We start from the raw sequence: 17,359 nt of genomic DNA on the forward strand, positions 1-17,359 counted from the left end.
CAAGTTAAGAGGCCTTATCAGAGTAGCATAGTGAGCGATAACAACCCGCAGGGGCTCAGGGCTGGACGAGCGGAGCTCTCGTCATTGGCAACTAGCAGGCATAAGTTTGTATGGACTTAACTCAGATAAGGCATGCTATTTGTCTTAGTGACTCAAGAGCAATGTGTTAGAAAGACAAATAATTACTCCTTTGTAATACATACAGGTTAACAAATACTAATTTGGCAACCAAACACAATAGATAATGTGCCTAGCAAGACAAACAATGTTTGTACTTCACCATCTCATCAATAATCAGAAACATGTATTTATTCTGAGTAAATATAGGTCAAATTTCTACACATGCAACCATTTGTGAGCAAATTAAATGTTAAAGTGTTCTAACTAGTGTTGTACTTACAAATGCTACTTTAAATACACCTTTTGGGGAGTTAATTCAACCTTATGCACAAGTTCTATGCACATTCCTTCAGATAACAATTCCATTTTTTAAAATGCAGATACCGTATTTTTCGGACTATAAGACGCTCCGGACTATAAGACGCACCCAGGTTTAGAGGACAAAAATTGGGGGAAAAAAATATACTAAACCTGGTGTGTCCATGGTGCAGGAGCGTCTAAGCTACACTGTCCAGCTACACTAACTACCCTAAACTAACCCTGTTACTCAACCAGCTACACTAAGTACCCTAAACTAACCTGCTGCTGCCCCTCCAGCTACACTACCTACACCACGCTAACCCCTGCTGCCCCACTAGCTACCCTATGCTAACCCCTGCTGCCCTGCTAGCTACACTATTTACTCTATGCTAATCCCTGCTGCTCTACTAGCTACACTAATTACCCTGTGCTAACCCCTGCTGCCCTACTATTCACACTAATTACCCTATGCTAACTCCTGCTGCTCTACTAGCTACATTAATTACCCTATGCCAACCCCTGCTGCCCCACTTCCTACACTAACTACCCTTTGATAACCCCTTCTGTCCCACTAGCTACACTACTAACTACAAGTGCACATGTTCTCACCTGATCCAGCTCCAGTCCTTTATGTTGTCCTCTGTCTCCAGCCACATAAAGCCCAGAATATTATCGGGCAGGGAGGGTTACACAGGAAGCCCAGCCTGGGCTGCACTAAAAGACAGCAACTCGGGGCTTTAGCGACAGAGCTTCTGCATCACAGCTCACTGATCTTCTCCCCACTCCAGCCGGCGACCATAGGGAGGGTTACACAGGAAGCCCAGCCTGGGCTGCACCGGAAGACAGCAACTCAGGGGCTTCAGCGACACGGCTCCCAGCATGGCTCACATATATTCTCCCCACTCCAGCCGGTGACCACAGGGAGGGTTACACAGGAAGCCCAGCCTGGGCTGCACCGGAAGATGGCAACTCGGGGCTTTAGCGTCGGGGCTTCTACGTCATGGCTCACCGATCTTCTCCCCACTCCACCCGGTGACCACAGGGAGGGTTACACAGGAAGACCAGCCTGTGCTGCACCAGAAGATAGCAACTCGGGGCTTCAGCATCGGGGCTTCTGCGTCACGGCTCACATATCTTCTCCCCACTCCAGCCGGCGACCACTTTCTCCTAATCACCGCTGTGTTGCGTGAGCATGGCCAGACCCCTGCTGAACAGCGTTGCCTGGGGACATTAACCACAGCGGCTCCATCGGTGGTTCGGCATTGCTTACACATCTCCACCGCTCCTGCCTGTGACCACGTGTGCCTCTTTTCAAATCTACACTGCGCTGCGTGAGCATGGCCAGACCTCCTGCACCCGCTTGGTACCTCGGATCTCACGTAGTTAACAGCGGTGCCCGGGGACCTTGATCGCTGTGATTCGGCAGCAGAATAATGTAAGCGAGCTGCTCTATTAAGATCGTCTTCTCGGGGAGCATCTCCAGTGCCGACGCAACTCGGACATATCTCCAGCACCCATTCTTCCAGGTGAGGGGGAATCGCAGGCAGCAACAGACAGGTAAATAGCTTGGAAGCAGCTCAGACTCAGTGCCTTCAGGAAGCACCTCTCTTGTTCCCTGTGCGGGGGGAGGGTGGCGGAATACAGACAGCAGCTGCGGCCAGTTAAAATCATAAGAAGGGACACTTGGTTTGCCTATGCCGCGTGCGCACCTGGCTACACCACTGTAGAGAACACTGGGCTTCTGCTGCAGGCACTTAATCTGCACATTCGGACTATAAGACGCAGGGACTTTTTCTCCCCACTTTTGGGGGAGAAAAAGTGCGTCTTATAGTCCGAAAAATACGGTAGTCAATTGATAAAATCATAATAGCTTATGCATACATATAACAACACATTTCTTCAAAACCAAGCCTTATCGAATAAATATTATGTTGTACTTACAGTCAGGTAACGAGCGATCAGATAACGAACGATCATTCAACCGTAAAGACGCCATTACAGGACTCACACGTAAACCTTAAACAATAAGATACACAAAACATCACTATTAATATACTACGAAGTAAAAACAAACTTTCATTCACCGTTCTTCATGCATGCACACCACACATTACTTACCCAGGACTGAACTCGTGTAGATCACACTTTCAAAACCCAATGTATGGAGAACGATCGGCTCGCAAAACCATCCACGCCACAACGATCTGAGAAAGACGAATGTTTAAATACGTTGAACGTTTGCGAGATCCCGTCACACCTTGCGTGAACTTCCGCTGATGTCATTTCCTTTACATGCGAACAGTCAACATGGCACGCAGACAGGACTATGAGAGGGCTCAGGCAATGTCCAAGCCAGAAATGGTAGAGATGGTGTGTATTTTGGACAAATACGACTATGATGGCAGGCTGAGGGTGTATCCTAGGCCCATTGAGCGCAAGCATAATATAATGATGCATGTAATTCGGAGTTTGGAGGGAGAATATGGAGTCAGAAGGAGGAAGGATCAGCATCAAAAACGCTGGTCAGACCTAAAAAATAAAGAAGGAGATTTCCTTGATGAGATTGGCCTAACGATCGAAAGGAGAAGTAAGTAATATCTTAATAATGTGTAATGTGTTGAACAAACCCACGCATTCACACAATTAGTAGTTATGTAACATTTCTAATCTCATTCGTAAACATTTATTTCATATACAGTTTCATATACTTTGTTAGCTTTTTACTTTTACAATGGCACACTGTATACACTGTGCATTCAGGATACATGTTATTAAAGTATGTAGTTACAGCTGCATGTTAAAGGGAACCAGAGGCTCCCCCAAAAATATCCAATACATACCTGTATACATACGCACGGATCGCTCCCACGCCGCCGTCCTCCGCTTCCTGGATCCGCCGGTACCGGGTCCCGTCACTTCCGGGGGACGCGGCCAATTGTCCGCATGAGCAGGGGCTCCCTCCATACCCTTACGCGTGCGGCTGTGCAGTATGCAGCCACACACGTAAGCAGGGCTGTGGAGTCGGAGAAATTTTGGGTACCTGGAGTTGGAGTCAGAGTCGTAATTTCATAAACTGAGGTGTCGGAGTTGGATTTAGAAGATTTTTGTACCGACTCCACAGCCCTGCGCGTACGGGTATGTCGGGAGCCCCTGTGATGCGGACAATTGGCCGCGTGCTGCCGCAGACTGGCCGACTGGCCAAAACTATGGGAGCCGGTATTGCTGGATCCAGGAAGCGAAGGACGGCGGCGTGGGAGCAATCCGTGCATATGGGGCTGGAGGAAGCCACAGGTACTGTATGTATCGAATATTTTTTCAGGACCCTCTGGTTCTCTTTAAGTACTATACAAATTGTTTGCATGTAAATGCAGAAAAAAAACATTGCATATAAAGTGCTTTGGATAAATGTTGGTACATGACACACATGTTTCCAATCATTTTTTATACCCAAATTAACCACTTTGAAAGCATAACTTAATGTAACATCCACAAACATTAATTATTATTGCTTTATGGTTACAGCAAATCAAGCCTACTTAGACAATCATTACGCAACATGTACAGTATGTAACTGGTATAAACATTAAGATAATTAACTTTTACACAATGTTTTTTATTTTTTCATTTTTTCTGCAATTACATTTACAGACCAAAAACAACAGAGAAGACAAGAGTTGGAACATCAAGCGGCCCCTGATGACTGCCTGCAGGAGGAGATTGAGGCCCCTGATGACAGCCTGCAGGAGGAGATTGAGGCCCCTGATGACAGCCTGCAGGAGGAGATTGAGGCCCCTGATGACAGCCTGCAGGAGGAGATTGAGGCCCCTGAGGAGAGCCTGCAGGAGGAGAGGCAGGCCCCTGAGGAGAGCATGCAGGAGGAGAGGCAGGCCACTGATTCTAGTGTTGCGGACGATGAAGCCACAACTGTGGAAGGTATATCATTATGTTTGTAACAAGTAAACATGAACACCTATAAAATGATTCTAATTTTTATATTCATATCCTTCACAGACCTTGAAGCCAATTCAGAAGACATGAATCAGCACATATATGCCCCAGAACAGTCCAGCATTGGTGAGTTTCAAAAACTGATAACGAATATTTCAGATTGTTATGACATATATACTATGTTCAACAGCTTACACACAAAACATACATAAAGGATTACACTCCATACAAAGCGATCGCTGATAGACCTTTTAGAATGAAATACATTGACATTTTCATAAAAGCTGCTTGAAGGTGCTCTGTATGTGACATATATTGTTGATAGCCACATAGATTATAAAAGATTATTTATGTACAAATATTATACTATATTTTCTAACAGACATGGAAGACACTATTATGATCAGAGGACCCTCAGGACAAACAAACACTTCACAGGAAATGTGTACATGCGGGCGCACAAGTTTAGGTAACTTATTAATGATATCCATAACTACTTTATAAGACTGCATAACATGATAATGTGTGGGCTGTTGGTTACATGAAATGCAGCCATCAACAAAACAAACATTGATTTTTGCCAAATTTAAAATGACTCACTGTACATGTTTTAGAGGTAAGTTGGGCAACTTTAAATTGCTTCTTCTGCCATTTTTGAAAACTGGATCATAACACTTCACATCAAGTTTGGTATGATGCCAGAAGAATATAGTGACATTTAAGCAGTTTGCAATAAACCAGATACAGCTATTCATTCAAGGTAGCAGCAGATTCAATGTTTGCTAGGTTGATGTCTGCATTTCTGTGCCATGACTAACATCGGAACACACTTCACCAGTTACATGAAATCAGGAGCGTAACAATAGACCCTGCAAGGGATGATGCCGCAAAGGGCAAAGTAGGGGGAGTAGTTTATGTTCCCTGTCTGGAGATACTGACAACTAAGAGCAAGGAGTGAAAAAGCTTTCTGCACAATTGTTATAAGGACAGCATTTGCTTAGTCAGTGATAAAAAAAAGTACCAATGTTCACACAAGATATTTTGAACACACTCTATACTTAGTGTGTAGCAGAGTGTAGTGTACAGTGCCTTGCCCTCAACCGCTCTACCCCTCCCCAAGTGCTGTGTACTGTAGTGATGCTGGCAGAGTCTACAGAGCCCCACCCCCAGCCTCTCCACCCCTCCCCAAGTGCTGTGTACTGTAGTGATGCTGGCAGAGTTTGCAGAGCCAGTTCTGCTCCATGGGAGGTGAACAGAGTGAATGTAATGAGAAGCTACCAATGGGAGCACAATCATCTCTTTGGGCCGCGAGGGGCCCATCCCAAGTTTAGCAGGGGGGCCCTGTGATTTCTAGTTACGCCCCTGCATGAAATGATAAGAATTAAAATTCAACACACTTCAAATAACATACATATGTCATGATCAACATTACTAAGAAATAACTGTGAGCCGACTCTGAAAAGCGAGTTGTTTTACAGGGAAAAAAATATTTACACTATTACACATCACACATGTATGAGGAAACCAAAAGTTAGATGTATGTGTCTACAGCCTTAATTTAGAGGCTACTTTGTATTGGACAATTACTGTAATAAACTTACATGGATGAGGATGAGGATTGAAAACACAAAACAAATTGACATTTTTATACCTTTACATCTTACATTGGGGGCTACACTAATGATGGACACTGAGAATGCCTTAATGGAGGAAATATTAAGACAAAAACACAGGTAAATAGTCTGAGCACAACATATGTGCTGTCTTTATACTACAATAACATACGTAAAAAATTATTATATTAACATCACATTAATCATGCTTGACTTGCATAGTCCGTAAAAATGTAATCCAAACTGAAATCTAATGCATGCTGTAAACAAACCACTGTAACCTTTTAAGTCGTATAATATCTGCAATAAAAAAAAAAAACCCTTAACAGATAACAAGTCCAATGTACACAGTGTTGTAACATGATTCTATTACATACAACATGCATGACATGAATGGAGATACAATTAATACTTTGCATGGGTGTTATTATTACTGTAATACTAATCATTCTACTTATGTAAAAACCTTGAAAAATAACTGTAGCTACATAGTAATACATTATGCTTTTGCTTTTTTACAGATAAGGAAAAAGCTCAGGCCCTGCTGGCAGACGTTAACCAAACATTCAATGATGTTGAGGTTGTTATAATTTTAGTAGGCCTCAGTTATTTGGACTGAGTTAGTCAAAAAGGCTTGAGGAGCAGACCTGCCCTTTAAGGGATTTTCTCTTAATGAGAAAATCTGCAGTTCTGTCAGCAGACCTAGAACATACCAAGAAGCTGTTCTGTGGACAAGGCCGCAGGTCTCGCTGACCTCAGCTTGTACGCCACTGGAACAATAAACACCAGCCATATTTAATAAACATCCACATTCCAGTAAGTAAAGGAAAGGTGACATTAAATATTAATCGAGTGGGTGGGTATTATGACACCACGAGGTGGCCCAACCAATAGTCTGGTCTAGGGGAGGGCGAATATGATGTCACAGTTAACTCTTTCCTAGTCGGTATTAAAACGGAGGTGGGCGATCAGAGCTCACTCTGCTTCATACTTTCATGCCCTCCATCTCTGACTTCTACTGACTGGAACCCAATTATTTCTCTAAGTATGTTCATTCCTTTCTGTAATCTGATATGATGTATGCTGTACATAGGTAGTCTAGTGTAACATAGAGTAGATATAAGAATACCTGACTAACTTCCGCAGGGGGTTAGGCAAGAGCGGTAACGCCAAGAAACATGAAGATCTGCTTTGCTTGCTAGGATAAGATGAACTGTATCTATCTGTATATCTGTTTTCTGAATAAACTCCGTAAACATTGAAGAAGCCTGAGAAAAGTCTATCTCCTGCTTGCTGTGTGAGGAGTCATGTTTGCAAACTCCTGCTGATGAGTTTGCTGGTGCCGGAGCAAAAGGTGGATATTACAATTGGTGCCGTGAACCCAGCGCTGTCTAGCAGAAAAGGCAGGCAAGGACCGGGCCAGATGTCAGTCTGTTATCGAGTTTTCAAGATATTCCACAGCGACACAAGCGGAGTTGACGCGGACTGGAAAGCTTATCAAGAGGATAGGTGGTGTGTGGGAGGCCGCTAGAGAGGCCAACACACAGACTGCAATCCGAGTGATGATCAGCGGCGAGTCATGGACCTGTTTTATTTGGATTGTAATGTACACGCAATCTAGCCGAACAAAGGATTCCGTGGTGAGGTATCCCAGGGAGAGGTTTTGAGCAAGTTACCTTCAGGACTGGAGAATCCGCTGAGAGAACGCTCAGTAAACGCTCACCGAGGTCCATCGACTCGTGGAAAGAACTTGCCGTCAGCTGATCGGATTGGAAGTCGGTACAAGTCTGTAGAGCCAGGCAAGTATAGCGTTTCGTTTATTTGGTTTTGTAGCAATGTTTGTGGTCTGTGATATGTTAACAGTGTTTTTTTCTACAGCTGTGTGTTATCTTTCTGTGTTATGCTGGTAGCAGCGTATATAGTTTCGGTTTCTCTCTGGGCAGTTAGGGGGAGGAATAGAGAGGAAATGTTGGTGTACGAGAGCCCAGCATAGTGGAAATACTGGTTCCAGTCAATGCTATTAGTTAGTTAGTGCTAGGTAATGTTTCTGTAATTTCAGCATGATTCAGTGTCATGGGTTTTATTGTTTTTTTTCTTGCGGATCGCAGAGCGTAGGTTTAGTGGGAAGGGGGGTCAATACAGTGCATCCTCCCACCCCCCTCTCTACAGATTGGGGGAAGCACGGTTAAGGTTTGTGTCCACGGATATCTGCTGACAGCTGGAAGATTTGTTCAGTTTCTGTCACTCCGCATTCCAGTCAAAGGTTTATGATATGAGTAAAGTTTCGGTGTAGTTGTGGAGAATTCCTTCTGTTCAGGATGTTTTTTTTTCAGCCGTCATAAGATCGGAGTTCTGTGGGAAGCGTTTGAGTGCACGGGGTTGGGTGCATGTTTTTTTGTTCCTCCATCTACATGTCCAAGATGATTTGCGTTTTTTTTCTGGGAAGGAGATAGGAAATTTCACACACTGCTGTGTCTGTTTTTGCAGGTATCCGAGAAATATATATGCTGAAATGTTTAGTGTGCATACTATGCATTGTATGTTCTAACTGTTTTTTTTCTCCTAATGTGTATAGGATTAAGAGGTTGCTACGGGAGATTGATAGCAGCCATCTTGGCTGGCATGCCATGACTCAACATGGCGTCGGGTTTCTGAGAAAGCCACTCCCATCTGCATGATGTATCAGGAGGGGAGGGGGCGGGAAGCGCCCACTGATAGGCACGCCCCGATGGCAGGGGAAAGGATGTGCTGGGGGGATCCCACGTCCCATGTCACAGCTGTGCACAAGGCGCCGTGCACGGAAGCAGCTGGTGGGAGGGGGGTCCAGAGTGGGGACAGTAGAGAGATTCTACTCAGTTTCTTGGCTTCCAGATGATTTCCTCAGAAGAAGTCTGGACGCAGGGAGTGTCCGCATACGTGAGCCAAGCAAGTTGCAGGCTCACGGACAGGAAGTGTTTCCCAGCTAGGAAAACACGTATAAGTCAGATAGTCCCCAGGGAGTGATTTGCAAGTGCTGCGCAGATCAGGGAAGTATCTGTACTGGGTTGCTTATGGGATTATTCCTTTAAGTGAGGCACCTTAAAGTGCGGTGCAGCATGTGTTCCCCATAGAGATAGGGGGACAGTGCATAGTTGGAGAGGGGGAAAGGAAAAGAGAGAAAGAAAGGAGTTGACCAATCCAGGTGTACTTGCGGCGACTGCAGAGTGTTTGTTTCGGGGGGGGTTTTTGTGTCAGGGACAGGACCAGAGATTGACAAAGATGTCATTGCTGGGCTGTTAGCGTGTTTTTCCTCGCCCACCGATTGGTCATAAATATATATATATTTTTTTCTCTTCTTTTCTCCAGCTCTGATTCAGTTTAGCACAGAACAGAACTGGAAGCAGTTCAAGGGGCAATTATAGGGATGCAGCAATTGCCATTTACAGAGTGACGGTGTATCAGTACAGTGTTTGCCATTTGACTACCTACCAAGTGGGCATTCAGGGATCTGCATACAGGCATTTGACGCTGGAATGCTTAGCCCTGCACCCTGTGTAGTCTAAGTGCAGAGTGCTCCTTCCTACAGGGAGGCAACCATTTTTTTGGTAGTATGAAGGTAGTGGCACGGCAAACATTGATCAGAGGGTACAACGCACAGAACTTCTAGCAGAGCTGGTATCGCGATGAAGTTCTAGATAAGTTAATGCGAAAATGAGTAAGAGCATTGCAGGCTCACCTGCAAAGCAGCAACAGGTGTGGCATCCGTAATCTGTGCATGCGACGGCCGCGCATGGACAGATAGGGGGGGGGGATGTGGAAGGAGCTGCAATGAGGTGAGAGCTTCCAGAGGTGAAGTCCGCGGGAGCATATTTTAAACAGGTAAGTACTGAGGATAGTACTGAGGTAGGGGGGTGAGGTGTAACTCCAATCTACCAAAAAGAGTAAACAGAGTTCATGAGATGAGAACCATAAAGCAACAAGATCAATTACGGTATATATTGATCAATTTCAAGTGTACAGAGTACAAGCCGCATGGCGAATCCCAAATCATTAATAAGAATTGATTTGTTTGTATTTCGATTTCAGGAGTTTGGTAATATGGGCTCGAGACAGCTGCAGTGCTGGCAGCAAAGATGGAGATGTCAGTTGGATAAGCGAAAGGTTCCAGAAGCCAATCTAAGTTTGGAGAAACACGAGATTCCTGAAGTTGGAAAGAGACTAAAACACGAGATTCCTGAAATTGGAAAGAGACTAAAACACGAGATTCCTGAAATTGGAAAGAGACTAAAAACCGAGGTTCCTGAGATCGGAAAACGTCTAAAAAAACTGAGCAAAGCATAGTGCAAAGTGCTAATGTTTTTCTTTCCCAAGGTGGTGCTTTTATAATAAAGAGTACCGTGCTGATGGTGATCCTAGGTTGCCATTTCGTCCTAGGAGAACGAAGAGAGGACATTCTCATGTATAATAAGGGGTTAATGAGAATGCAAGGCCCAAGCATGTTAATGTTTGGTGACCAAGGTACTAATCCTTTCACACCTCCCTCCGCTTGGCACAGATGGACCATGCAGGGACGGAGGAAAAGAGCACTTGTGCCAGGAGAAATCAAATTTCATGGCACAATGTGGGTGAAAGGTCTGAAGGGTCAGGTGTGCGGGCAGTGGGAATTGAATGGCAGTGTAAATCTGCTATTGAATGCCACACTCCCAGAATCGATGCACCAATCCAAAGGTTTGTTAAAAGGTACATTGCAGTACAATGGGTACATGCAAAAGGTGGAGTGTGTGATTCAGGGGGTACCTTGTCTTGGTTATGCAGAGTGAAATGGTTCCAGATTGGAGAGGAACGAGCAGGAGGCGTCAATTTTCCTACCAGAGAGACGCAGGGGACAACATCACACTCTGGAGCTACCAACAGAGAATGCCTCTGAAACAACTATACACACGTAAAGGCTGGAAAGCCGAGGGTTGGTGGTTCTCGAAACAAGAAGTAAAAAATCGAGATCAAGCCACATGTCCAGGTGACAAAGAGGGTGGGGAGAGCGGTCCCGGGGGAGGGAAAGCCAACACAGGGAACCCCATTCACACCACACGGGTCACCACAGGGGACGATATTACACAGTCCATATGCAGCCACTTATCCTCATGCTAGTTGGGTAAGTGAAGAGGTACTCTTAATTGAAAGATTGCAGAGAGTACAGTCTTCCCGACCTCAGGTACATATTGTGCCTCAGGACATAAGGGGGGAAGAGGTCCAATCAGGACAGTTGGGGGCATATTTTGTCAGGGAGATGCTTAAAGATCCTGTGCAACTGAGATTGGACAAGGGGAGGTATATCGATTTTTCTGGAGAAGGATCTTTTGCATGGCAGCTTCGAGATGTTTGGGTGAACAAATGGAAACGGTGCAACATTCCTTTAGGCACCGCCACTTCCTTAGTTCCCACCTCAACACATGTCTTACACCAGGACCTGAGAGGTCAAACCTTTTTGGTGCTAGACGGGGAGGTGAAACAAGTAGAGTTGTCCTCATGCGGGCAATTCTTGCAGAAGTACCTGCGTTGGCCGGGGCAAGTCAAATTTAGTGAAGAAGCCTGCAGGCTCAATAACGCAGAATGCGAGGCTACCATTCAAAAGATCCACCCTGAAGCCCAACCGATAGTTCCGGTGGCTGAAGGAAAGGTTTGGTTTTTTAACATAAGGTCTAATGATGCATTCAAGGTATATTCTCATAATTGTTCCGATAAGGGGGAGTTTCCAAGGGGAACATATTGGGTGAGCGGAGATCCCATATGGATCCAGTCATCCAGGTTTGATGACGTTGTTTCTCAAATTGTTAAGAGAACTCTAAAGTTCAAAGGTTCACGTGAAGTTCCCATCCTGAAAGATAACAAGACATGGGACAAAGGGGAACAGGTTTTGACCCAAGACGACCACACTTTGTTACAAAGGTTAAACAAACAGTACACTAAGTTAGAGGTAAGATTTCACCATGATCCAGGTGATCTTAACGAGGTAGAACACAAAAATAAGCAGGTGAGTTCCAGTCTGACCTGGTGGAAAAGGTTTCCGGTGATGTTCCAGGGACACTCGGACTGGGCCTCTGCAGTTCCAAAGTTCTTTCTACACCCACTGGTCGTCTGGATGGGGATGACAACTTTAGGCATCATTATCCAGGTGAGGTTGCATGTTAAAATTACGTAAAACAAATTAACCCGGTCCAGAGATTGGTGCCTCATAAACAATCTCATGAACCAATATTTTTAAATTAAGGGATATACAGGGTTACGGGTATAGGTTTAGTAGTACCGGTGATGGAGTTGATTGTATAAAGGCGTTCTTTTAGAAGGCACCTGGCACTGCTCCATTGAGTAACAAACACACAAGTTTCACTTTTCTGTGGTCATGCAAGTTTGTGAGTGATACGCAAGTGACGCAAATGCTGAGCATGTGGTATAGAGGGACTTAGAAGTAGGGCCTCCCCAGAGAGCCTGGTTACAGGAAGACCAAGAGGTCGTGCTCTCTCTCTTCAAGGGGTAACCACCGAGAGCAGAGAAGGTGTGTGAGCACGAACATCGAAAAGTGAAACATAAAGAAAAGAAACCAGGTACTGGTGGGTTCAGAAGCTAGGATCTGCGGGTCAAGCCTTTTTAGGGGGGATTGTTATAATTTTAGTAGGCCTCAGTTATTTGGACTGAGTTAGTCAAAAAGGCTTGAGGAGCAGATCTGCCCTTTAAGGGATTTTCTCTTAATGAGAAAATCTGCAGTTCTGTCAGCAGACCTAGAACATACCAAGAAGCTGTTCTGTGGACAAGGCCGCAGGTCTCGCTGACCTCAGCTTGTACGCCACTGGAACAATAAACATCAGCCATATTTAATAAACATCCACATTCCAGTAAGTAAAGGAAAGGTGACATTAAATATTAATCGAGTGGGTGGGTATTATGACACCACGAGGTGGCCCAACCAATAGTCTGGTCTAGGGGAGGGCGAATATGATGTCACAGTTAACTCTTTCCTAGTCGGTATTAAAACGGAGGTGGGCGATCAGAGCTCACTCTGCTTCATACTTTCATGCCCTCCATCTCTGACTTCTACTGACTGGAACCCAATTATTTCTCTAAGTATGTTCATTCCTTTCTGTAATCTGATATGATGTATGCTGTACATAGGTAGTCTAGTGTAACATAGAGTAGATATAAGAATACCTGACTAACTTCCGCAGGGGGTTAGGCAAGAGCGGTAACGCCAAGAAACATGAAGATCTGCTTTGCTTGCTAGGATAAGATGAACTGTATCTATCTGTATATCTGTTTTCTGAATAAACTCCGTAAACATTGAAGAAGCCTGAGAAAAGTCTATCGCCTGCTTGCTGTGTGAGGAGTCATGTTTGCAAACTCCTGCTGATGAGTTTGCTGGTGCCGGAGCAAAAGGTGGATATTACAGAGGTTATGAAAGCCAATATTTGGATGCAGATAGGGAAAACACAACTGAAGTTGGAAAAATTGCGAGACACACTTGAGGAATTTTGCAAATAATATCCTCATATTTCATTATTCTTTTAAAATTTTACATACTTCAATCTGTGTTATACCGTTAACATTAAAAACTAAAAACAACTATGGTGTCTATGTGCTTTTCCTCATACGTATGCAGCACTACAAATACATTTATTGAGACACACATAAGTTGGTGTGTATGTTTGTGTATAGAGTGAGTGTGAATGCATAAGAGCGTGTAGTGTGAGTGTGGGTAGTAATGACTGTGTCTTAACTCTTAAATATTCATAATAATTGAAAAAAAACATTTAAATAAATAAAACGTTCGTTCGTGAATGCGGCCGTTCATCAATGCAACGAACGCGTGCTGTTCGTTTTTCGCGTCTGTGCTATACATTGCACGTGCGCTCTTTGTCGAATGATCGTTGTACATCGATGAATTAACTATACACACTTTCGTTGTTAGTCATCGATCGTTCTTAAAAATCCAACAGGACAGATTAACAACGACTGACAATATTGGTCGCTTAGGCGCATCGTCGGAACTCGTTTGTTATGTTTGTATGAACGATCGTCGGTCGTGCATGCAAAAAACGATCGTTCTCGGCCATGTACAAACGATTTTTATCTGATGTGTGTACGAACCTTCAGGCTCCTGGATATGGGCATATTTTGACCAGTCTAGCAGTGGTCATAATAATCTGGTGTGTCTGTTTGAAATTGGGTGTCCAAGGTGGATGATTGCATCACATAATTGAAGCATTTGGATTTTGCATATGAACTTTTAGGAGACTTTTGGATGTGCGCCTGAACATTGTATTTGTGTAAGTATATAATAGGTTTGGCGAACCTCGTTGTGGCGCACTCCAGAAACACTGTTTTTAATGTGGCTATAGGGCTGTGACACTTAGTAATATTAAAAATGCATTTTATTGATAACATTTGGAATACCATCTAGGAGAAAAAATCTGATTGGCCCAATAGGCTGCCTGTCAAGTTTCCTGTCCAGTGACAGGCAGCCTATTGGGCCAATCAAAGTGCGAGGATAAGTTCCTTAAAAGTGATTGGACCTACAGGGGCTCACAGCAAGGCGTGTGGCGTAGTGGTGCTCGGATACTTCTTTTTGATATCCGGGTTGTTCCATATCCAGATAGCAAAAAATCTGGATAAATCCAGATATCTAGATTTAAACCGTTCAGAAATCCGAGTCTATACAGATATCCAAACCCATTATCCGGATAGAAATCCGGAAGTGACCTTTAAATTGCTTCCAAAACGTCTTTTATAGTAAATGATGAATGAAGCATCATGTTTTTTTTAAAGAAAAACAGCAATTGTTTATGTGGGGAGGTAGAAAAAAAAACAAAGACATGGCTGTAAATTAACATCAGGAGGTTCCAGGCTAGTGATTGTGCAGCCCACATTGTGTCCAATGCACAACTGGGACATCACTGTTTCCAGCTCAGACATCTAAAAAAAATTAAACAGTTTTTTTTTCCAACAAAATACAGCTATTGTGGTGGCATAATAGCTGGTGACAGACTGGCAGCAGAAGATTTGTTCTGTGTGGACCCTGGCGGTGGGTAGAGATCTCTGTTGTAGAGCTGGTGGTGGCCTGCTCATCCACCATCAGCTCTATCACAGGCTTACCGTCTTTCTCCTCCAATGTGCGCCAACGACCCTGCTGGAAAATGGCCGCTACACACTGCTACACCTCTGCAGTGTGACTCCCCCTGTCAGAATTCTAGCGGTTTTATTTATGCAGGAAAAACTGTCATATGTGTATGTTTTAAGTTTTAATGTTCTATGCAAAATGTTATTGTAAACTGTAAAGTTAGAGTACTTTTTTAAAAGATTGCTCTGTGACATCTCAGCATATTCCAAGCAGTGAAACTCATAATTGGATTATTTTAGTTACAAGAAACTAAAACATTCTTTGTTTATTGTACAAAGTATCTTTCAAATGTCAAGGTTATAGTGTGGAAGACTGGAAACACATTTAAAACTCACATTACCGCAGCAATCTTATATATGCATTTTGCTCAATTATTAAACATAGATATTATTAATCTAAATATTAATAATCAATACAGTCCTTCTAAAGAAAGAAATAGTTATTGTTAAACCCTATATAGTATGATTTAATACTTTGAAACTTTCTGCCAGTAATAGAGACAGTGAAACTTTTATAAGGTTATTTTAACTTGTAAGCTAGAGAATGTTTTATATGTTCTTTTGCTTGAAGGCCGTTACAGCCAGCAAGAAAAGATAACATTTACCAGCTAGAGAAGTCCAAATATGAAAGATATAAAACAAAGGAAGGGGTTTTCCCAATTAGTTAAAGGGAAGGTTTAGGGAGGGTACGCTGACATCATCAGACGTCCTCCGGGCTGTACTGCACAGGCGCAGAACTACTGCACCTGCGCAGTACAGCCCGGAGGACGTCCGATGACATCAGCGCGCCCGCGTGGGACACAGAAGTGCCGGGCCTTGGAGCGCAGAAGAGCCCAACCTGGCAGCCGGCCTGACCACCGGGAGCCTGCAGAGCGGCGGCGAAGGCACCTCCTGCCTGCCACGGGCTGGAGGAAGCCCCAGGTAAGTGGAAATTGATTTTTATTTTTTCACTACCCTCCCTGAACCTTCCCTTTAAAGATGATTCAATGGTGACCTCTGGCGGGTGAAAGTATTATATTTATATCTTCTTAAGAAAGGCAAATATATAGAACATGATTTTATATTATTACATTTTAATATGCAATTAATCTTAGATGATTAATTGTTTAAAGAAGAATTATATAATAAGCTTTATATTTAAATGACTATATTAGAAGCCCTGTATGTTTCAATAAGCCTTAAATTGCTGAAGAATCTCACAGGTCTGTGTTAGTGTCAACCTGACCAATCTTATGTCTGGGAAAGAAGGACACATTATCAGAAATGCGTCATGAATGACATTGTTTAGTCTCTGGGGCAAAAAAGTCAACCAGCAGACAAGATGGCTGGTGATGTCCATTTTTAATTAACTGCGTCAGGAATGACCTAATTAGAATGTGTAAACATTGCAACACAGCTATTGATACAGACGAGACTACTTTTGATCTTATTTTACATAACACAACTGTTATATTCCTTTTTTGAATGTATTTAGAAGATTGATGATCACTTGGCTATAAAACCTCGATGAGATAGAATACTGTTAGAAGGAAACACTACTTAGAACTGTTCATATTTTGTATATATGCTGTATGATAAGCAAATACATTTTTTTATATTAAATCATATACTGAGTACTCTGATTCATTTCAAGGTATACCGTCAATCTATAATTACTGTTATAGAGGGTTCAGACCCCGCTATGCCGGATTTATATGATATCAACGCTTTAAAGGCTGGTCCTTTACTGAGTTAGCAATCATGAAAAAGGCAAGAACTGCTCAGGTTTTTGACACCCCTAACAGCTGGGCACCCAGTGCATCCACGAGCAGTGGCTAGCGGCGGAATGGACACTGCCTCTCCCCCGTCTGCCAGTGCCAGCAGACATAGTACAACTTTTTATGTGTCCAAATGAAGTGGGGTACTTGTACTTTATTCAAATCAGTAGTACTAGTAGATAGTAGCAGTAGTAGAACTTCAACTAACGGAGTGACAGCAGAGTAGCACACAATGACACACTAACTGTCTGTCTATCTGTCACACTGTAACAGCACTACAATTAAAGTAAGCTAACTCAATACAAATTAACTATATATAACTGGTAGTAGTAGACTAGTTGTAGTAATACTAGTAGAACTACAACTGACGGAGTGACAGGAGCACAAACTAACTTTCTATCTGTCACACACTGACTGACTCTAACAGCAGCACTGCAGTAACTATCTGTAGTAAATTAAGCTAACACAGTAGTA

The sequence above is a fragment of the Hyperolius riggenbachi genome, chromosome 6 (genome assembly GCF_040937935.1).
Source record: "Hyperolius riggenbachi isolate aHypRig1 chromosome 6, aHypRig1.pri, whole genome shotgun sequence".
Taxonomy (NCBI): domain Eukaryota; kingdom Metazoa; phylum Chordata; class Amphibia; order Anura; family Hyperoliidae; genus Hyperolius; species Hyperolius riggenbachi.